This window comes from Halichoeres trimaculatus, unplaced genomic scaffold (genome assembly GCF_033239565.1).
Source record: "Halichoeres trimaculatus isolate MK-OKI-2021-1 unplaced genomic scaffold, fHalTri1.1 fHalTri1_scaffold_65, whole genome shotgun sequence".
In the NCBI taxonomy this organism is placed as follows: Eukaryota; Metazoa; Chordata; class Actinopteri; order Labriformes; family Labridae; genus Halichoeres; species Halichoeres trimaculatus.
Genome location: NW_027437244.1, coordinates 68,566 through 91,420, shown reverse-complemented (window position 1 = coordinate 91,420; position 22,855 = coordinate 68,566).

Genomic DNA, 22,855 nt, shown 5'->3' with positions numbered 1-22,855 from the left:
GTACATGGGAACTGTAATACAATTGTGCTTTTGTCACACACTTACTGCAATGAAAAAATCAGAGTACTTTTCCCAATTCCTGAGCCTTTTCGGTGTTGATTTGTCTCATTCAGCATGTTGTCTAGTCTTTTTGTGTTTCTCGCCCTGCAAAGCGTTTTGGTTCATTACAGCGACTCTTTGATGCAGATTCAAGAGAGAACGAGGAATTATTATGCTTTTGTGGCGCTTATACTGAAATGAGCAAAAAAGAGCACAAAAACATGTAATTCCGTGTCCTGAGCCTTTTCTGTGCTGTTTTGGCATCCAGCATGTTATTGTAGATTTTTCCTATGGTCATTGCAAATTTCTTCATTCTCTGCCCTCTTTAGCTTTTTCCTGCAAATGCTGTGATATTTGACCCCCAAAACGTGAGAAACTCTCATATTTATGGGAAGATAAAAAGCAAATAAGAGTTTCAAGTTTGATTCATCTAATATGTCATTTTTATGTTTTTCTCGCTTAAGCAAAGCGCTCTTGGTGCTAAACCACGACTCTATGATGCAGGTGCATGGGCACTGTAACACAATTGTGCTTTTGTCACACACTCACTGAAATGAGTAAATCAGAGTACTTTTTCCGTTTCCTGAGCCTTTTCGGTGTTGATTTGAGACAAATCAACATTCAGCATGTTGTCTAGTCTTTTTGTGTTTCTCGCCCTGCAAAGCGTTTTGGTTCATTACAGCGACTCTTTGAAGCAGATTCAAGAGAGAACGAGGAATTATTATGCTTTTGTGGCACTTATACTGAAATGAGCAAAACAGAGCACAAATACAGGTAATTCCGTGTCCTGATCAGTATTGTTTTGGCATCCAGCATGTTATTGTAGATTTTTCCTATGGTCATTGCAAATTTCTGCATTCTCTGCCCTCTTTAGCTTTTTCCTGCAAATGCTGTGATATTTGACCCCCAAAACGTGAGAAACTCTCATATTTATGGGAAGATAAAAAGCAAATAAGAGTTTCAAGTTTGATTCATCTAATATGTCATTTTTATGTTTTCCTCGCTTAAGCAAAGCGCTTTTGGTGCTTAACCACGACTCTATGATGCAGGTACATGGGCACTGTAACACAATTGTGCTTTTGTCACACACTCACTGAAATGAGTAAATCACAGTACTTTTCCCATTTCCTGAGCCTTTTCGGTGTTGATTTGTCTCATTCAGCATGTTGTCTAGTCTTTTTGGTGTTTCTCGCCCCACAAAGCGTTTTGATTCATTACTGGGACTCTCTGATGCAGATTCAAGAGATAACTAGGAACTATTATGCTTTTGTGGCACTAATACTGAAATGAGCAAAACAGAGTACAAAAACATGTAATTCCGTGTCTTGAGCCTTTTCTGTGCTGTTTTGGCATCCAGCATGTTATTGTAGATTTTTCCTATGGTCATTGCAAATTTCTGCATTCTCTGCCCTTTTTAGCTTTTTCCTGCAAATGCTGTGATATTTGACCCCCAAAACCTGAGAAACTTTCATAATTATGGGAAGATAAAACGCGAATATGAGTTTCAAGTTTGATTCATCTAATATGTCATTTTTATGTTTTTCTCGCTTAAGCAAAGCGCTTTTGGTGCTTAACCACAACTCTATGATGCAGGTACATGGGAACTGTAATACAATTGTGCTTTTGTCACACACTTACTGCAATGAAAAAATCAGAGTACTTTTCCCAATTCCTGAGCCTTTTCGGTGTTGATTTGTCTCATTCAGCATGTTGTCTAGTCTTTTTGTGTTTCTCGCCCTGCAAAGCGTTTTGGTTCATTACAGCGACTCTTTGATGCAGATTCAAGAGAGAACGAGGAATTATTATGCTTTTGTGGCGCTTATACTGAAATGAGCAAAAAAGAGCACAAAAACATGTAATTCCGTGTCCTGAGCCTTTTCTGTGCTGTTTTGGCATCCAGCATGTTATTGTAGATTTTTCCTATGGTCATTGCAAATTTCTTCATTCTCTGCCCTCTTTAGCTTTTTCCTGCAAATGCTGTGATATTTGACCCCCAAAACGTGAGAAACTCTCATATTTATGGGAAGATAAAACGCGAATATGAGTTTCAAGTTTGATTCATCTAATATGTCATTTTTATGTTTTCCTCGCCCTGCAAAGAGTTTTGGTTCATTACAGCGACTCTTTGATGCAGATTCAAGAGAGAACGAGGAATTATTATGCTTTTGTGGCACTTATACTGAAATGAGCAAAACAGAGCACAAATACAGGTAATTCCGTGTCCTGATCAGAATTGTTTTGGCATCCAGCATGTTATTGGAGTGCTTCCTATGGTCATTGCAAATTTCTTCATTCTCTGCCCTCTTTAGCTTTTTCCTGCAAATGCTGTGATATTTGACCCCCAAAACGTGAGAAACTCTCATATTTATGGGAAGATAAAACGCGAATATGAGTTTCAAGTTTGATTCATCTAATATGTCATTTTTATGTTTTTCTCGCTTAAGCAAAGCGCTCTTGGTGCTAAACCACGACTCTATGATGCAGGTGCATGGGCACTGTAACACAATTGTGCTTTTGTCACACACTCACTGAAATGAGTAAATCAGAGTACTTTTCCCATTTCCTGAGCCTTTTCGGTGTTGATTTGAGACAAATCAACATTCAGCATGTTATCTAGTCTTTTTGTGTTTCTCGCCCTGCAAAGCGTTTTGGTTCATTACAGCGACTCTTTGATGCAGATTCAAGAGAGAACGAGGAATTATTATGCTTTTGTGGCACTAATACTGAAATGAGCAAAACAGAGCACAAATACAGGTAATTCCGTGTCCTGATCAGTATTGTTTTGGCATCCAGCATGTTATTGTAGTGCTTCCTATGGTCATTGCAAATTTCTGCATTCTCTGCCCTCTTTAGCTTTTTCCTGCAAATGCTGTTATATTTGACCCCCAAAACGTGAGAAACTTTCAAATTCAAGGGAAGACAATTGCAAATAAGAGTTTAAAGTTTGATTCATATAATATGTCATTTTTATGGTTTTCTTTCTTAAGCAAAGCGCTTTTGGTGCTTAACCACAACTCTATGATGCAGGTACATGGGAACTGTAACACAATTGTTCTTTTGTCACACACTCACTGAAATGAGTAAATCAGAGTACTTTTCCCAATTCCTGAGCCTTTTCGGTGTTGATTTGTCTCATTCAGCATGTTGTCTAGTCTTTTTGGTGTTTCTCGCCCCGCAAAACGTTTTGGTTCATTACAGCGACTCTTTGATGCAGATTCAAGAGATAACTAGGAACTTTTATGCTTTTGTGGCACTAATACTGAAATGAGCAAAACAGAGCACAAATACAGGTAATTCCGTGTCCTGATCAGTATTGTTTTGGCATCCAGCATGTTATTGTAGTGCTTCCTATGGTCATTGCAAATTTCTCCATTCTCTGCCCTCTTTAGCTTTTTCCTGCAAATGCTGTGATATTTGACCCCCAAAACGTGAGAAACTCTCATATTTATGGGAAGATAAAAAGCAAATAAGAGTTTCAAGTTTGATTCATCTAATATGTCATTTTTATGTTTTTCTCGCTTAAGCAAAGCGCTCTTGGTGCTAAACCACGACTCTATGATGCAGGTGCATGGGCACTGTAACACAATTGTGCTTTTGTCACACACTCACTGAAATGAGTAAATCAGAGAACTTTTCCCATTTCCTGAGCCTTTTCGGTGTTGATTTGAGACAAATCAACATTCAGCATGTTGTCTAGTCTTTTTGTGTTTCTCGCCCTGCAAAGCGTTTTGGTTCATTACAGCGACTCTTTGATGCAGATTCAAGAGAGAACGAGGAATTATTATGCTTTTGTGGCACTAATACTGAAATGAGCAAAACAGAGCACAAATACAGGTAATTCCGTGTCCTGATCAGTATTGTTTTGGCATCCAGCATGTTATTGTAGTGCTTCCTATGGTCATTGCAAATTTCTGCATTCTCTGCCCTCTTTAGCTTTTTCCTGCAAATGCTGTGATATTTGACCCCCAAAACGTGAGAAACTCTCATATTTATGGGAACATAAAAAGAAAATAAGAGTTTCAAGTTTTATTCATCTAATTTGACATTTTTATGTTTTCCTCGCCCTGCAAAGAGTTTTGGTTCATTACAGCGACTCTTTGATGCAGATTCAAGAGAGAACGAGGAATTATTATGCTTTTGTGGCACTTATACTGAAATGAGCAAAACAGAGTACAAAAACATGTAATTCCGTGACCTGAGCCTTTTCTGTGCTGTTTTGGCATCCAGCATGTTATTGTAGATTTTTCCTATGGTCATTGCAAATTTCTGCATTCTCTGCCCTTTTTAGCTTTTTCCTGCAAATGCTGTGATATTTGACCCCCAAAACGTGAGAAACTCTCATATTTATGGGAAGATAAAAAGCAAATAAGAGTTTCAAGTTTGATTCAAATAATGTCATTTTTATGTTTTCCTAGCTTAAGCAAAGCGCTTTTGGTGCTAAACCACAACTCTATGATGCAGGTACATGGAAACTGTAACACAATTGTGCTTTTGTCACACACTCACTGAAATGAGTAAATCAGAGTACTTTTCCCATTTCCTGAGCCTCTTCGGTGTTGATTTGTCTCATTCAGCATGTTGTCTAGTCTTTTTGGTGTTTTCTCGCCCTGCAAAGCGTTTTGGTTCATTACAGCGACTCTTTGATGCAGATTCAAGAGATAACTAGGAACTATTATGCTTTTGTGGCACTAATACTGAAATGAGCAAAACAGAGCACAAATACAGGTTATTCCGTGTCCTGATCAGTAGTGTTTTGGCATCCAGCATGTTATTGTAGTGCTTCCTATGGTCATTGCAAATTTCTGCATTCTCTGCCCTCTTTAGCTTTTTCCTGCAAATGCTGTGATATTTGACCCCCAAAACGTGAGAAACTCTCATATTTATGGGAAGATAAAAAGCAAATGAGTTTCAAGTTTGATTCATCTAATATGTCATTTTTATGTTTTCCTCGCCCTGCAAAGAGTTTTGGTTCATTACAGCGACTCTTTGATGCAGATTCAAGAGAGAACGAGGAATTATTATGCTTTTGTTGCACTTATACTGAAATGAGCAAAACAGAGTACAAAAACATGTAATTCCGTGACCTGAGCCTTTTCTGTGCTGTTTTGGCATACAGCATGTTATTGTAGATTTTTCCTATGGTCATTGCAAATTTCTGCATTCTCTGCCCTTTTTAGCTTTTTCCTGCAAATGCTGTGATATTTGACCCCCAAAACGTGAGAAACTCTCATATTTATGGGAAGATAAAAAGCAAATGAGTTTCAAGTTTGATTCAAATAATTTCATTTTTATGTTTTTCTCGCTTAAGCAAAGCGCTTTTGGTGCTAAACCACAACTCTATGATGCAGGTACATGGAAACTGTAACAAAATTGTGCTTTTGTCACACACTCACTGAAATGAGTAAATCAGAGGACTTTTCCCATTCCCTGAGCCTCTTCGGTGTTGATTTGTCTCATTCAGCATGTTGTCTAGTCTTTTTGGTGTTTCTCGCCCTGCAAAGCGTTTTGGTTTATTACAGCGACTCTCTGATGCAGATTCAAGAGAGAACGAGGAATTATTATGCTTTTGTGGCACTAATACTGAAATTAGCAAAACAGAGTACAAAAACATGTAATTCCGTGTCCTGAGCCTTTTCTGTGCTGTTTTGGCATCCAGCATGTTATTGTAGATTTTTCCTATGGTCATTGCAAATTTCTGCATTCTCTGCCCTCTTTAGCTTTTTCCTGCAAATGCTGTGATATTTGACCCCCAAAACGTGAGAAACTTTCATATTTATTGGAAGATAAAACGCGAATATGAGTTTCAAGTTTGATTCATCTAATATGTCATTTTTTTATGTTTTCCTAGCTTAAGCAAAGCGCTTTTGGTGCTTAACCACGACTCTATGATGCAGGTACATGGGAACTGTAACACAATTGTGCTTTTGTCACACACTCACTAAAATGAGTAAATCAGAGTACTTTTCCCGTTTCCTGAGCCTTTTCGGTGTTGATTTGTCTCATTCAGCATGTTGTCTAGTCTTTTTGTGTTTCTCGCCCTGCAAAGCGTTTTGGTTCATTACAGCGACTCTTTGATGCAGATTCAAGAGAGAACGAGGAATTATTATGCTTTTGTGGCACTTATACTGAAATGAGCAAAACAGAGCACAAATACAGGTAATTCCGTGTCCTGATCAGTATTGTTTTGGCATCCAGCATGTTATTGTAGATTTGTCCTATGGTCATTGCAAATTTCTGCATTCTCTGCCCTCTTTAGCTTTTTCCTGCAAATGCTGTGATATTTGACCCCCAAAACGTGAGAAACTTTCATATTTATGGGAAGATAAAACGCGAATATGAGTTTCAAGTTTGATTCATCTAATATGTCATTTTTATGTTTTTCTCGCTTAAGCAAAGCGCTTTTGGTGCTTAACCACAACTCTATGATGCAGGTACATGGGAACTGTAATACAATTGTGCTTTTGTCACACACTTACTGCAATGAAAAAATCAGAGTACTTTTCCCAATTCCTGAGCCTTTTCGGTGTTGATTTGTCTCATTCAGCATGTTGTCTAGTCTTTTTGTGTTTCTCGCCCTGCAAAGCGTTTTGGTTCATTACAGCGACTCTTTGATGCAGATTCAAGAGAGAACGAGGAATTATTATGCTTTTGTGGCGCTTATACTGAAATGAGCAAAAAAGAGCACAAAAACATGTAATTCCGTGTCCTGAGCCTTTTCTGTGCTGTTTTGGCATCCAGCATGTTATTGTAGATTTTTCCTATGGTCATTGCAAATTTCTTCATTCTCTGCCCTCTTTAGCTTTTTCCTGCAAATGCTGTGATATTTGACCCCCAAAACGTGAGAAACTCTCATATTTATGGGAAGATAAAACGCGAATATGAGTTTCAAGTTTGATTCATCTAATATGTCATTTTTATGTTTTCCTCGCCCTGCAAAGAGTTTTGGTTCATTACAGCGACTCTTTGATGCAGATTCAAGAGAGAACGAGGAATTATTATGCTTTTGTGGCACTTATACTGAAATGAGCAAAACAGAGCACAAATACAGGTAATTCCGTGTCCTGATCAGAATTGTTTTGGCATCCAGCATGTTATTGGAGTGCTTCCTATGGTCATTGCAAATTTCTTCATTCTCTGCCCTCTTTAGCTTTTTCCTGCAAATGCTGTGATATTTGACCCCCAAAACGTGAGAAACTCTCATATTTATGGGAAGATAAAAAGCAAATAAGAGTTTCAAGTTTGATTCATCTAATATGTCATTTTTATGTTTTTCTCGCTTAAGCAAAGCGCTCTTGGTGCTAAACCACGACTCTATGATGCAGGTGCATGGGCACTGTAACACAATTGTGCTTTTGTCACACACTCACTGAAATGAGTAAATCAGAGTACTTTTCCCATTTCCTGAGCCTTTTCGGTGTTGATTTGAGACAAATCAACATTCAGCATGTTATCTAGTCTTTTTGTGTTTCTCGCCCTGCAAAGCGTTTTGGTTCATTACAGCGACTCTTTGATGCAGATTCAAGAGAGAACGAGGAATTATTATGCTTTTGTGGCACTAATACTGAAATGAGCAAAACAGAGCACAAATACAGGTAATTCCGTGTCCTGATCAGTATTGTTTTGGCATCCAGCATGTTATTGTAGTGCTTCCTATGGTCATTGCAAATTTCTGCATTCTCTGCCCTCTTTAGCTTTTTCCTGCAAATGCTGTTATATTTGACCCCCAAAACGTGAGAAACTTTCAAATTCAAGGGAAGACAATTGCAAATAAGAGTTTAAAGTTTGATTCATATAATATGTCATTTTTATGGTTTTCTTTCTTAAGCAAAGCGCTTTTGGTTCTTAACCACAACTCTATGATGCAGGTACATGGGAACTGTAACACAATTGTTCTTTTGTCACACACTCACTGAAATGAGTAAATCAGAGTACTTTTCCCAATTCCTGAGCCTTTTCGGTGTTGATTTGTCTCATTCAGCATGTTGTCTAGTCTTTTTGGTGTTTCTCGCCCCGCAAAACGTTTTGGTTCATTACAGCGACTCTTTGATGCAGATTCAAGAGATAACTAGGAACTTTTATGCTTTTGTGGCACTAATACTGAAATGAGCAAAACAGAGCACAAATACAGGTAATTCCGTGTCCTGATCAGTATTGTTTTGGCATCCAGCATGTTATTGTAGTGCTTCCTATGGTCATTGCAAATTTCTCCATTCTCTGCCCTCTTTAGCTTTTTCCTGCAAATGCTGTGATATTTGACCCCCAAAACGTGAGAAACTCTCATATTTATGGGAAGATAAAAAAGAAAATAAGAGTTTCAAGTTTGATTCATCTAATATGTCATTTTTATGTTTTTCTCGCTTAAGCAAAGCGCTTTTGGTGCTTAACCACAACTCTATGATGCAGGTACATGGGAACTGTAATACAATTGTGCTTTTGTCACACACTTACTGCAATGAAAAAATCAGAGTACTTTTCCCAATTCCTGAGCCTTTTCGGTGTTGATTTGTCTCATTCAGCATGTTGTCTAGTCTTTTTGTGTTTCTCGCCCTGCAAAGCGTTTTGGTTCATTACAGCGACTCTTTGATGCAGATTCAAGAGAGAACGAGGAATTATTATGCTTTTGTGGCGCTTATACTGAAATGAGCAAAAAAGAGCACAAAAACATGTAATTCCGTGTCCTGAGCCTTTTCTGTGCTGTTTTGGCATCCAGCATGTTATTGTAGATTTTTCCTATGGTCATTGCAAATTTCTTCATTCTCTGCCCTCTTTAGCTTTTTCCTGCAAATGCTGTGATATTTGACCCCCAAAACGTGAGAAACTCTCATATTTATGGGAAGATAAAACGCGAATATGAGTTTCAAGTTTGATTCATCTAATATGTCATTTTTATGTTTTCCTCGCCCTGCAAAGAGTTTTGGTTCATTACAGCGACTCTTTGATGCAGATTCAAGAGAGAACGAGGAATTATTATGCTTTTGTGGCACTTATACTGAAATGAGCAAAACAGAGCACAAATACAGGTAATTCCGTGTCCTGATCAGAATTGTTTTGGCATCCAGCATGTTATTGGAGTGCTTCCTATGGTCATTGCAAATTTCTTCATTCTCTGCCCTCTTTAGCTTTTTCCTGCAAATGCTGTGATATTTGACCCCCAAAACGTGAGAAACTCTCATATTTATGGGAAGATAAAAAGCAAATAAGAGTTTCAAGTTTGATTCATCTAATATGTCATTTTTATGTTTTTCTCGCTTAAGCAAAGCGCTCTTGGTGCTAAACCACGACTCTATGATGCAGGTGCATGGGCACTGTAACACAATTGTGCTTTTGTCACACACTCACTGAAATGAGTAAATCAGAGTACTTTTCCCATTTCCTGAGCCTTTTCGGTGTTGATTTGAGACAAATCAACATTCAGCATGTTATCTAGTCTTTTTGTGTTTCTCGCCCTGCAAAGCGTTTTGGTTCATTACAGCGACTCTTTGATGCAGATTCAAGAGAGAACGAGGAATTATTATGCTTTTGTGGCACTAATACTGAAATGAGCAAAACAGAGCACAAATACAGGTAATTCCGTGTCCTGATCAGTATTGTTTTGGCATCCAGCATGTTATTGTAGTGCTTCCTATGGTCATTGCAAATTTCTGCATTCTCTGCCCTCTTTAGCTTTTTCCTGCAAATGCTGTTATATTTGACCCCCAAAACGTGAGAAACTTTCAAATTCAAGGGAAGACAATTGCAAATAAGAGTTTAAAGTTTGATTCATATAATATGTCATTTTTATGGTTTTCTTTCTTAAGCAAAGCGCTTTTGGTTCTTAACCACAACTCTATGATGCAGGTACATGGGAACTGTAACACAATTGTTCTTTTGTCACACACTCACTGAAATGAGTAAATCAGAGTACTTTTCCCAATTCCTGAGCCTTTTCGGTGTTGATTTGTCTCATTCAGCATGTTGTCTAGTCTTTTTGGTGTTTCTCGCCCCGCAAAACGTTTTGGTTCATTACAGCGACTCTTTGATGCAGATTCAAGAGATAACTAGGAACTTTTATGCTTTTGTGGCACTAATACTGAAATGAGCAAAACAGAGCACAAATACAGGTAATTCCGTGTCCTGATCAGTATTGTTTTGGCATCCAGCATGTTATTGTAGTGCTTCCTATGGTCATTGCAAATTTCTCCATTCTCTGCCCTCTTTAGCTTTTTCCTGCAAATGCTGTGATATTTGACCCCCAAAACGTGAGAAACTCTCATATTTATGGGAAGATAAAAAGCAAATAAGAGTTTCAAGTTTGATTCAAATAATGTCATTTTTATGTTTTCCTCGCTTAAGCAAAGCGCTCTTGGTGCTAAACCACGACTCTATGATGCAGGTGCATGGGCACTGTAACACAATTGTGCTTTTGTCACACACTCACTGAAATGAGTAAATCAGAGTACTTTTCCCATTTCCTGAGCCTTTTCGGTGTTGATTTGAGACAAATCAACATTCAGCATGTTGTCTAGTCTTTTTGTGTTTCTCGCCCTGCAAAGCGTTTTGGTTCATTACAGCGACTCTTTGATGCAGATTCAAGAGAGAACGAGGAATTATTATGCTTTTGTGGCACTAATACTGAAATGAGCAAAACAGAGCACAAATACAGGTAATTCCGTGTCCTGATCAGTATTGTTTTGGCATCCAGCATGTTATTGTAGTGCTTCCTATGGTCATTGCAAATTTCTGCATTCTCTGCCCTCTTTAGCTTTTTCCTGCAAATGCTGTGATATTTGACCCCCAAAACGTGAGAAACTCTCATATTTATGGGAACATAAAAAGAAAATAAGAGTTTCAAGTTTGATTCATCTAATATGACATTTTTATGTTTTCCTCGCCCTGCAAAGAGTTTTGGTTCATTACAGCGACTCTTTGATGCAGATTCAAGAGAGAACGAGGAATTATTATGCTTTTGTGGCACTTATACTGAAATGAGCAAAACAGAGTACAAAAACATGTAATTCCGTGACCTGAGCCTTTTCTGTGCTGTTTTGGCATCCAGCATGTTATTGTAGATTTTTCCTATGGTCATTGCAAATTTCTGCATTCTCTGCCCTTTTTAGCTTTTTCCTGCAAATGCTGTGATATTTGACCCCCAAAACGTGAGAAACTCTCATATTTATGGGAAGATAAAAAGCAAATAAGAGTTTCAAGTTTGATTCAAATAATGTCATTTTTATGTTTTCCTAGCTTAAGCAAAGCGCTTTTGGTGCTAAACCACAACTCTATGATGCAGGTACATGGAAACTGTAACACAATTGTGCTTTTGTCACACACTCACTGAAATGAGTAAATCAGAGTACTTTTCCCATTTCCTGAGCCTCTTCGGTGTTGATTTGTCTCATTCAGCATGTTGTCTAGTCTTTTTGGTGTTTTCTCGCCCTGCAAAGCGTTTTGGTTCATTACAGCGACTCTTTGATGCAGATTCAAGAGATAACTAGGAACTATTATGCTTTTGTGGCACTAATACTGAAATGAGCAAAACAGAGCACAAATACAGGTTATTCCGTGTCCTGATCAGTAGTGTTTTGGCATCCAGCATGTTATTGTAGTGCTTCCTATGGTAATTGCAAATTTCTGCATTCTCTGCCCTCTTTAGCTTTTTCCTGCAAATGCTGTGATATTTGACCCCCAAAACGTGAGAAACTCTCATATTTATGGGAAGATAAAAAGCAAATGAGTTTCAAGTTTGATTCATCTAATATGTCATTTTTATGTTTTCCTCGCCCTGCAAAGAGTTTTGGTTCATTACAGCGACTCTTTGATGCAGATTCAAGAGAGAACGAGGAATTATTATGCTTTTGTTGCACTTATACTGAAATGAGCAAAACAGAGTACAAAAACATGTAATTCCGTGACCTGAGCCTTTTCTGTGCTGTTTTGGCATACAGCATGTTATTGTAGATTTTTCCTATGGTCATTGCAAATTTCTGCATTCTCTGCCCTTTTTAGCTTTTTTCTGCAAATGCTGTGATATTTGACCCCCAAAACGTGAGAAACTCTCATATTTATGGGAAGATAAAAAGCAAATGAGTTTCAAGTTTGATTCAAATAATTTCATTTTTATGTTTTTCTCGCTTAAGCAAAGCGCTTTTGGTGCTAAACCACAACTCTATGATGCAGGTACATGGAAACTGTAACAAAATTGTGCTTTTGTCACACACTCACTGAAATGAGTAAATCAGAGGACTTTTCCCATTCCCTGAGCCTCTTCGGTGTTGATTTGTCTCATTCAGCATGTTGTCTAGTCTTTTTGGTGTTTCTCGCCCTGCAAAGCGTTTTGGTTCATTACAGCGACTCTCTGATGCAGATTCAAGAGAGAACGAGGAATTATTATGCTTTTGTGGCACTAATACTGAAATTAGCAAAACAGAGTACAAAAACATGTAATTCCGTGTCCTGAGCCTTTTCTGTGCTGTTTTGGCATCCAGCATGTTATTGTAGATTTTTCCTATGGTCATTGCAAATTTCTGCATTCTCTGCCCTCTTTAGCTTTTTCCTGCAAATGCTGTGATATTTGACCCCCAAAACGTGAGAAACTTTCATATTTATTGGAAGATAAAACGCGAATATGAGTTTCAAGTTTGATTCATCTAATATGTCATTTTTTTATGTTTTCCTAGCTTAAGCAAAGCGCTTTTGGTGCTTAACCACGACTCTATGATGCAGGTACATGGGAACTGTAACACAATTGTGCTTTTGTCACACACTCACTGAAATGAGTAAATCAGAGTACTTTTCCCGTTTCCTGAGCCTTTTCGGTGTTGATTTGAGACAAATCAACATTCAGCATGTTGTCTAGTCTTTTTGGTGTTTCTCGCCCTGCAAAGCGTTTTGGTTCATTACAGCGACTCTTTGATGCAGATTCAAGAGATAACTAGGAACTATTATGCTTTTGTGGCACTAATACTGAAATGAGCAAAACAGAGCCCAAATACAGGTAATTCCGTGTCCTGATCAGTATTGTTTTGGCATCCAGCATGTTATTGTAGTGCTTCCTATGGTCATTGCAAATTTCTGCATTCTCTGCCCTCTTTATCTTTTTCCTGCAACACCTGTGATATTTGACCCCCAAAACGTGAGAAACTCTCATAATTATGGGAAGATAAAAAGCAAATAAGAGTTTCAAGTTTGATAGAATAATGTCATTTTTATGTTTTTCTCGCTTAAGCAAAGCGCTTTTGGTGCTAAACCACGACTCTATGATGCAGGTACATGGACACTGTAACACAATTGTGCTTTTGTCACACACTCACTGAAATGAGTAAATCAGAGTACTTTTCCCGTTTCCTGAGCCTTTTCGGTGTTGATTTGTCTCATTCAGCATGTTGTCTAGTCTTTTTGTGTTTCTCGCCCTGCAAAGCGTTTTGGTTCATTACAGCGACTCTCTGATGCAGATTCAAGAGAGAACGAGGAATTATTATGCTTTTGTGGCACTAATACTGAAATGAGCAAAACAGAGTACAAAAACATGTAATTCCGTGTCCTGATCGGTAGTGTTCTGGCATCCAACATGTTATTGTAGTGTTTCCTATGGTCAATGCAAATTTCTGCATTCTCTGTCCTCTTTAGCTTTTTCCTGCAAATGCTGTGATATTTGACCCCCAAAACGTAAGAAACTTTCATATTTATTGGAAGATAAAACGCGAATATGAGTTTCAAGTTTGATTCATCTAATATGTCGTTTTTATGTTTTCCTCGCTTAAGCAAAGCGCTTTTGGTGCTTAACCACGACTCTATGATGCAGGTACATGGGAAATGTAACACAATTGTGCTTTTGTCACACACTCACTGCAATGAAAAAATCAGAGTACTTTTCCCATTTCCTGAGCCTTTTCGGTGTTGATTTGTCTCATTCAGCATGTTGTCTAGTCTTTTTGGTGTTTCTCGCCCTGCAAAGCGTTTTGGTTCATTACAGCGACTCTTTGATGCAGATTCAAGAGATAACTAGGAATTATTATGCTTTTGTGGCACTAATACTGAAATGAGCAAAACAGAGTACAAAAACATGTAATTCCGTGTCCTGATCGGTAGTGTTCTGGCATCCAACATGTTATTGTAGTGTTTCCTATGGTCAATGCAAATTTCTGCATTCTCTGTCCTCTTTAGCTTTTTCCTGCAAATGCTGTGATATTTGACCCCCAAAACGTGAGAAACTTTCGTATTTATGGGAAGATAAAACGCGAATATGAGTTTCAAGTTTGATTCAAATAATGTCATTTTTATGTTTTCCTCGCTTAAGCAAAGCGCTTTTGGTGCTTAACCACGACTCTATGATGCAGGTACATGGGAACTGTAACACAATTGTGCTTTTGTCACACACTCACTGAAATGAGTAAATCAGAGTACTTTTTCCGTTTCCTGAGCCTTGTCGGTGTTGATTTGAGACAAATCAACAGTCAGCATGTTGTCTAGTCTTTTTGGTGTTTTCTCGCCCTGCAAAGCGTTTTGGTTCACTACAGCGACTCTTTGATGCAGATTCAAGAGATAACTAGGAACTATTATGCTTTTGTGGCACTAATACTGAAATGAGCAAAACAGAGCACAAATACAGGTTATTCCGTGTCCTGATCAGTAGTGTTTTGGCATCCAGCATGTTATTGTAGTGCTTCCTATGGTCATTGCAAATTTCTGCATTCTCTGCCCTCTTTAGCTTTTTCCTGCAAATGCTGTGATATTTGACCCCCAAAACGTGAGAAACTCTCATATTTATGGGAAGATAAAAAGAAAATAAGAGTTTCAAGTTTGATTCAAATAATTTCATTTTTATGTTTTTCTCGCTTAAGCAAAGCGCTTTTGGTGCTAAACCACGACTCTATGATGCAGGTACATGGACACTGTAACACAATTGTGCTTTTGTCACACACTCACTGAAATGAGTAAATCAGAGTACTTTTCCCGTTTCCTGAGCCTTTTCGGTGTTGATTTGTCTCATTCAGCATGTTGTCTAGTCTTTTTGTGTTTCTCGCCCTGCAAAGCGTTTTGGTTCATTACAGCGACTCTCTGATGCAGATTCAAGAGAGAACGAGGAATTATTATGCTTTTGTGGCACTAATACTGAAATGAGCAAAACAGAGTACAAAAACATGTAATTCCGTGTCCTGATCGGTAGTGTTCTGGCATCCAACATGTTATTGTAGTGTTTCCTATGGTCAATGCAAATTTCTGCATTCTCTGTCCTCTTTAGCTTTTTCCTGCAAATGCTGTGATATTTGACCCCCAAAACGTAAGAAACTTTCATATTTATTGGAAGATAAAACGCGAATATGAGTTTCAAGTTTGATTCATCTAATATGTCGTTTTTATGTTTTCCTCGCTTAAGCAAAGCGCTTTTGGTGCTTAACCACGACTCTATGATGCAGGTACATGGGAAATGTAACACAATTGTGCTTTTGTCACACACTCACTGCAATGAAAAAATCAGAGTACTTTTCCCATTTCCTGAGCCTTTTCGGTGTTGATTTGTCTCATTCAGCATGTTGTCTAGTCTTTTTGGTGTTTCTCGCCCTGCAAAGCGTTTTGGTTCATTACAGCGACTCTTTGATGCAGATTCAAGAGATAACTAGGAATTATTATGCTTTTGTGGCACTAATACTGAAATGAGCAAAACAGAGTACAAAAACATGTAATTCCGTGTCCTGATCGGTAGTGTTCTGGCATCCAACATGTTATTGTAGTGTTTCCTATGGTCAATGCAAATTTCTGCATTCTCTGTCCTCTTTAGCTTTTTCCTGCAAATGCTGTGATATTTGACCCCCAAAACGTGAGAAACTTTCGTATTTATGGGAAGATAAAACGCGAATATGAGTTTCAAGTTTGATTCAAATAATGTCATTTTTATGTTTTCCTCGCTTAAGCAAAGCGCTTTTGGTGCTTAACCACGACTCTATGATGCAGGTACATGGGAACTGTAACACAATTGTGCTTTTGTCACACACTCACTGAAATGAGTAGATCACAGTACTTTTTCCGTTTCCTGAGCCTTTTCGGTGTTGATTTGTCTCATTCAACATGTTGTCTAGTCTTTTTGTGTTTCTCGCCCTGCAAAGCGTTTTGGTTCATTACAGCGACTCTTTGATGCAGATTCAAGAGAGAACGAGAAATTATTATGCTTTTGTGGCACTAATACTGAAATGAGCAAAACAGAGCCCAAATACAGGTAATTCCGTGTCCTGATCAGTATTGTTTGGCATCCAGCATGTTATTGTAGTGCTTCCTATGGTCATTGCAAATTTCTTCATTCTCTGCCCTCTTTAGCTTTTTCCTGCAAATGCTGTGATATTTGACCCCCAAAACGTGAGAAACTCTCATATTTATGGGAAGATAAAAAGAAAATAAGAGTTTCAAGTTTGATTCATCTAATATGTCATTTTTATGTTTTTCTCGCTTAAGCAAAGCGCTTTTGGTGCTAAACCACGACTCTATGATGCAGGTACATGGGCACTGTAACACAATTGTGCTTTTGTCACACACTCACTGAAATGAGTAAATCAGAGTACTTTTCCCATTTCCTGAGCCTTTTCGGTGTTGATTTGTCTCATTCAGCATGTTGTCTAGTCTTTTTGGTGTTTCTCGCCCCACATGGCGTTTTGATTCATTACAGCGACTCTCTGATGCAGATTCAAGAGATAACTAGGAACTATTATGCTTTTGTGGCACTTATACTGAAATGAGCAAAACAGAGTACAAAAACATGTATGTCTGTGTCCTGAGCCTTTTCTGTGCTGTTTTGGCATCCAGCATGTTATTGTAGATTTTTCCTATGGTCATTGCAAATTTCTGCATTCTCTGCCCTCTTTAGCTTTAACCTGCAAATGCTGTGATATTTGACCCCCAAAACTTGAGAAACTCTCATATTTATGGGAAGATAAAACGCGAATATGACTTTCAAGTTTGATTCAAATAATGTCATTTTTATGTTTTCCTCGCTTAAGCAAAGCGCTTTTGGTGCTTAACCACGACTCTATGATGCAGGTACATGGGAACTGTAACACAATTGTGCTTTTGTCACACACTCACTGAAATGAGTAAATCAGAGTACTTTTTCCGTTTCCTGAGCCTTGTCGGTGTTGATTTGAGACAAATCAACAGTCAGCATGTTGTCTAGTCTTTTTGGTGTTTTCTCGCCCTGCAAAGCGTTTTGGTTCATTACAGCGACTCTTTGATGCAGATTCAAGAGATAACTAGGAACTATTATGCTTTTGTGGCACTAATACTGAAATGAGCAAAACAGAGCACAAATACAGGTTATTCCGTGTCCTGATCAGTAGTGTTTTGGCATCAAGCATGTTATTGTAGTGCTTCCTATGGTCATTGCAAATTTCTGCATTCTCTGCCCTCTTTAGCTTTTTCCTGCAAATGCTGTGATATTTGACCCCCAAAACGTGAGAAACTCTCATATTTATGGGAAGATAAAAAGAAAATAAGAGTTTCAAGTTTGATTCAAATAATTTCATTTTTATGTTTTTCTCGCTTAAGCAAAGCGCTTTTGGTGCTAAACCACGACTCTATGATGCAGGTACATGGACACTGTAACACAATTGTGCTTTTGTCACACACTCACTGAAATGAGTAAATCAGAGTACTTTTCCCGTTTCCTGAGCCTTTTCGGTGTTGATTTGTCTCATTCAGCATGTTGTCTAGTCTTTTTGTGTTTCTCGCCCTGCAAAGCGTTTTGGTTCATTACAGCGACTCTTTGATGCAGATTCAAGAGATAACTAGGAATTATTATGCTTTTGTGGCACTAATACTGAAATGAGCAAAACAGAGTACAAAAACATGTAATTCCGTGTCCTGATCGGTAGTGTTCTGGCATCCAACATGTTATTGTAGTGTTTCCTATGGTCAATGCAAATTTCTGCATTCTCTGTCCTCTTTAGCTTTTTCCTGCAAATGCTGTGATATTTGACCCCCAAAACGTGAGAAACTTTCGTATTTATGGGAAGATAAAACGCGAATATGAGTTTCAAGTTTGATTCAAATAATGTCATTTTTATGTTTTCCTCGCTTTAGCAAAGCGCTTTTGGTGCTTAACCACGACTCTATGATGCAGGTACATGGGAACTGTAACACAATTGTGCTTTTGTCACACACTCACTGAAATGAGTAGATCACAGTACTTTTTCCGTTTCCTGAGCCTTTTCGGTGTTGATTTGTCTCATTCAACATGTTGTCTAGTCTTTTTGTGTTTCTCGCCCTGCAAAGCGTTTTGGTTCATTACAGCGACTCTTTGATGCAGATTCAAGAGAGAACGAGAAATTATTATGCTTTTGTGGCACTAATACTGAAATGAGCAAAACAGAGCCCAAATACAGGTAATTCCGTGTCCTGATCAGTATTGTTTGGCATCCAGCATGTTATTGGAGTGCTTCCTATGGTCATTGCAAATTTCTTCATTCTCTGCCCTCTTTAGCTTTTTCCTGCAAATGCTGTGATATTTGACCCCCAAAACGTGAGAAACTCTCATATTTATGGGAAGATAAAACGCGAATATGAGTTTCAAGTTTGATTCATCTAATATGTCATTTTTATGTTTTCCTCGCCCTGCAAAGAGTTTTGGTTCATTACAGCGACTCTTTGATGCAGATTCAAGAGAGAACGAGGAATTATTATGCTTTTGTGGCACTTATACTGAAATGAGCAAAACAGAGCACAAATACAGGTAATTCCGTGTCCTGATCAGAATTGTTTTGGCATCCAGCATGTTATTGTAGTGCTTCCTATGGTCATTGCAAATTTCTGCATTCTCTGCCCTCTTTAGCTTTTTCCTGCAAATGCTGTGATATTTGACCCCCAAAACGTGAGAAACTCTCATATTTATGGGAAGATAAAAAGCAAATGAGTTTCAAGTTTGATTCAAATAATTTCATTTTTATGTTTTTCTCGCTTAAGCAAAGCGCTTTTGGTGCCAAACCACAACTCTATGATGCAGGTACATGGAAACTGTAACACAATTGTGCTTTTGTCACACACTCACTGAAATGAGTAAATCAGAGTACTTTTCCCATTTCCTGAGCCTCTTCGGTGTTGATTTGTCTCATTCAGCATGTTGTCTAGTCTTTTTGGTGTTTCTCGCCCTGCAAAGCGTTTTGGTTCATTACAGCGACTCTTTGATGCAGATTCAAGAGATAACTAGGAACTATTATGCTTTTGTGGCACTAATACTGAAATGAGCAAAACAGAGCACAAATACAGGTTATTCCGTGTCCTGATCAGTAGTGTTTTGGCATCCAGCATGTTATTGTAGTGCTTCCTATGGTCATTGCAAATTTCTGCATTCTCTGCCCTCTTTAGCTTTTTCCTGCAAATGCTGTGATATTTGACCCCCAAAACGTGAGAAACTCTCATATTTATGGGAAGATAAAAAGAAAATAAGAGTTTCAAGTTTGATTCAAATAATTTCATTTTTATGTTTTTCTCGCTTAAGCAAAGCGCTTTTGGTGCTAAACCACGACTCTATGATGCAGGTACATGGACACTGTAACACAATTGTGCTTTTGTCACACACTCACTGAAATGAGTAAATCAGAGTACTTTTCCCGTTTCCTGAGCCTTTTCGGTGTTGATTTGTCTCATTCAGCATGTTGTCTAGTCTTTTTGTGTTTCTCGCCCTGCAAAGCGTTTTGGTTCATTACAGCGACTCTCTGATGCAGATTCAAGAGAGAACGAGGAATTATTATGCTTTTGTGGCACTTATACTGAAATGAGCAAAACAGAGTACAAAAACATGTAATTCCGTGTCCTGATCGGTAGTGTTCTGGCATCCAACATGTTATTGTAGTGTTTCCTATGGTCAATGCAAATTTCTGCATTCTCTGTCCTCTTTAGCTTTTTCCTGCAAATGCTGTGATATTTGACCCCCAAAACGTAAGAAACTTTCATATTTATTGGAAGATAAAACGCGAATATGAGTTTCAAGTTTGATTCATCTAATATGTCGTTTTTATGTTTTCCTCGCTTAAGCAAAGCGCTTTTGGTGCTTAACCACGACTCTATGATGCAGGTACATGGGAAATGTAACACAATTGTGCTTTTGTCACACACTCACTGCAATGAAAAAATCAGAGTACTTTTCCCATTTCCTGAGCCTTTTCGGTGTTGATTTGTCTCATTCAGCATGTTGTCTAGTCTTTTTGGTGTTTCTCGCCCTGCAAAGCGTTTTGGTTCATTACAGCGACTCTTTGATGCAGATTCAAGAGATAACTAGGAACTATTATGCTTTTGTGGCACTAATACTGAAATGAGCAAAACAGAGCACAAATACAGGTAATTCCGTGTCCTGATCAGTATTGTTTTGGCATCCAGCATGTTATTGTAGTGCTTCCTATGGTCATTGCAAATTTCTCCATTCTCTGCCCTCTTTAGCTTTTTCCTGCAAATGCTGTGATATTTGACCCCCAAAACGTGAGAAACTCTCATATTTATGGGAAGATAAAAAGCAAATAAGAGTTTCAAGTTTGATTCAAATAATGTCATTTTTATGTTTTCCTCGCTTAAGCAAAGCGCTCTTGGTGCTAAACCACGACTCTATGATGCAGGTGCATGGGCACTGTAACACAATTGTGCTTTTGTCACACACTCACTGAAATGAGTAAATCAGAGTACTTTTCCCATTTCCTGAGCCTTTTCGGTGTTGATTTGAGACAAATCAACATTCAGCATGTTGTCTAGTCTTTTTGTGTTTCTCGCCCTGCAAAGCGTTTTGGTTCATTACAGCGACTCTTTGATGCAGATTCAAGAGAGAACGAGGAATTATTATGCTTTTGTGGCACTAATACTGAAATGAGCAAAACAGAGCACAAATACAGGTAATTCCGTGTCCTGATCAGTATTGTTTTGGCATCCAGCATGTTATTGTAGATTTTTCCTATGGTCATTGCAAATTTCTTCATTCTCTGCCCTCTTTAGCTTTTTCCTGCAAATGCTGTGATATTTGACCCCCAAAACGTGAGAAACTCTCATATTTATGGGAACATAAAAAGAAAATAAGAGTTTCAAGTTTTATTCATCTAATATGACATTTTTATGTTTTCCTCGCCCTGCAAAGAGTTTTGGTTCATTACAGCGACTCTTTGATGCAGATTCAAGAGAGAACGAGGAATTATTATGCTTTTGTGGCGCTTATACTGAAATGAGCAAAAAAGAGCACAAAAACATGTAATTCCGTGTCCTGAGCCTTTTCTGTGCTGTTTTGGCATCCAGCATGTTATTGTAGATTTTTCCTATGGTCATTGCAAATTTCTGCATTCTCTGCCCTCTTTAGCTTTTTCCTGCAAATGCTGTGATATTTGACCCCCAAAACGTGAGAAACTCTCATATTTATGGGAAGATAAAAAGCAAATAAGAGTTTCAAGTTTGATTCATCTAATATGTCATTTTTATGTTTTCCTCGCTTAAGCAAAGCGCTTTTGGTGCTTAACCACGACTCTATGATGCAGGTACATGGGCACTGTAACACAATTGTGCTTTTGTCACACACTCACTGAAATGAGTAAATCACAGTACTTTTCCCATTTCCTGAGCCTTTTCGGTGTTGATTTGTCTCATTCAGCATGTTGTCTAGTCTTTTTGGTGTTTCTCGCCCCACAAAGCGTTTTGATTCATTACTGGGACTCTCTGATGCAGATTCAAGAGATAACTAGGAACTATTATGCTTTTGTGGCACTAATACTGAAATGAGCAAAACAGAGTACAAAAACATGTAATTCCGTGTCTTGAGCCTTTTCTGTGCTGTTTTGGCATCCAGCATGTTATTGTAGATTTTTCCTATGGTCATTGCAAATTTCTGCATTCTCTGCCCTTTTTAGCTTTTTCCTGCAAATGCTGTGATATTTGACCCCCAAAACCTGAGAAACTTTCATAATTATGGGAACATAAAACGCGAATATGAGTTTCAAGTTTGATTCATCTAATATGTCATTTTTTCATGTTTTCCTAGCTTAAGCAAAGCGCTTTTGGTGCTTAACCACGACTCTATGATGCAGGTACATGGGAACTGTAACACAATTGTGCTTTTGTCACACACTCACTAAAATGAGTAAATCAGAGTACTTTTCCCGTTTCCTGAGCCTTTTCGGTGTTGATTTGTCTCATTCAGCATGTTGTCTAGTCTTTTTGTGTTTCTCGCCCTGCAAAGCGTTTTGGTTCATTACAGCGACTCTTTGATGCAGATTCAAGAGAGAACGAGGAATTATTATGCTTTTGTGGCACTTATACTGAAATGAGCAAAACAGAGCACAAATACAGGTAATTCCGTGTCCTGATCAGTATTGTTTTGGCATCCAGCATGTTATTGTAGATTTGTCCTATGGTCATTGCAAATTTCTGCATTCTCTGCCCTCTTTAGCTTTTTCCTGCAAATGCTGTGATATTTGACCCCCAAAACGTGAGAAACTTTCATATTTATGGGAAGATAAAACGCGAATATGAGTTTCAAGTTTGATTCATCTAATATGTCATTTTTATGTTTTTCTCGCTTAAGCAAAGCGCTTTTGGTGCTTAACCACAACTCTATGATGCAGGTACATGGGAACTGTAATACAATTGTGCTTTTGTCACACACTTACTGCAATGAAAAAATCAGAGTACTTTTCCCAATTCCTGAGCCTTTTCGGTGTTGATTTGTCTCATTCAGCATGTTGTCTAGTCTTTTTGTGTTTCTCGCCCTGCAAAGCGTTTTGGTTCATTACAGCGACTCTTTGATGCAGATTCAAGAGAGAACGAGGAATTATTATGCTTTTGTGGCGCTTATACTGAAATGAGCAAAAAAGAGCACAAAAACATG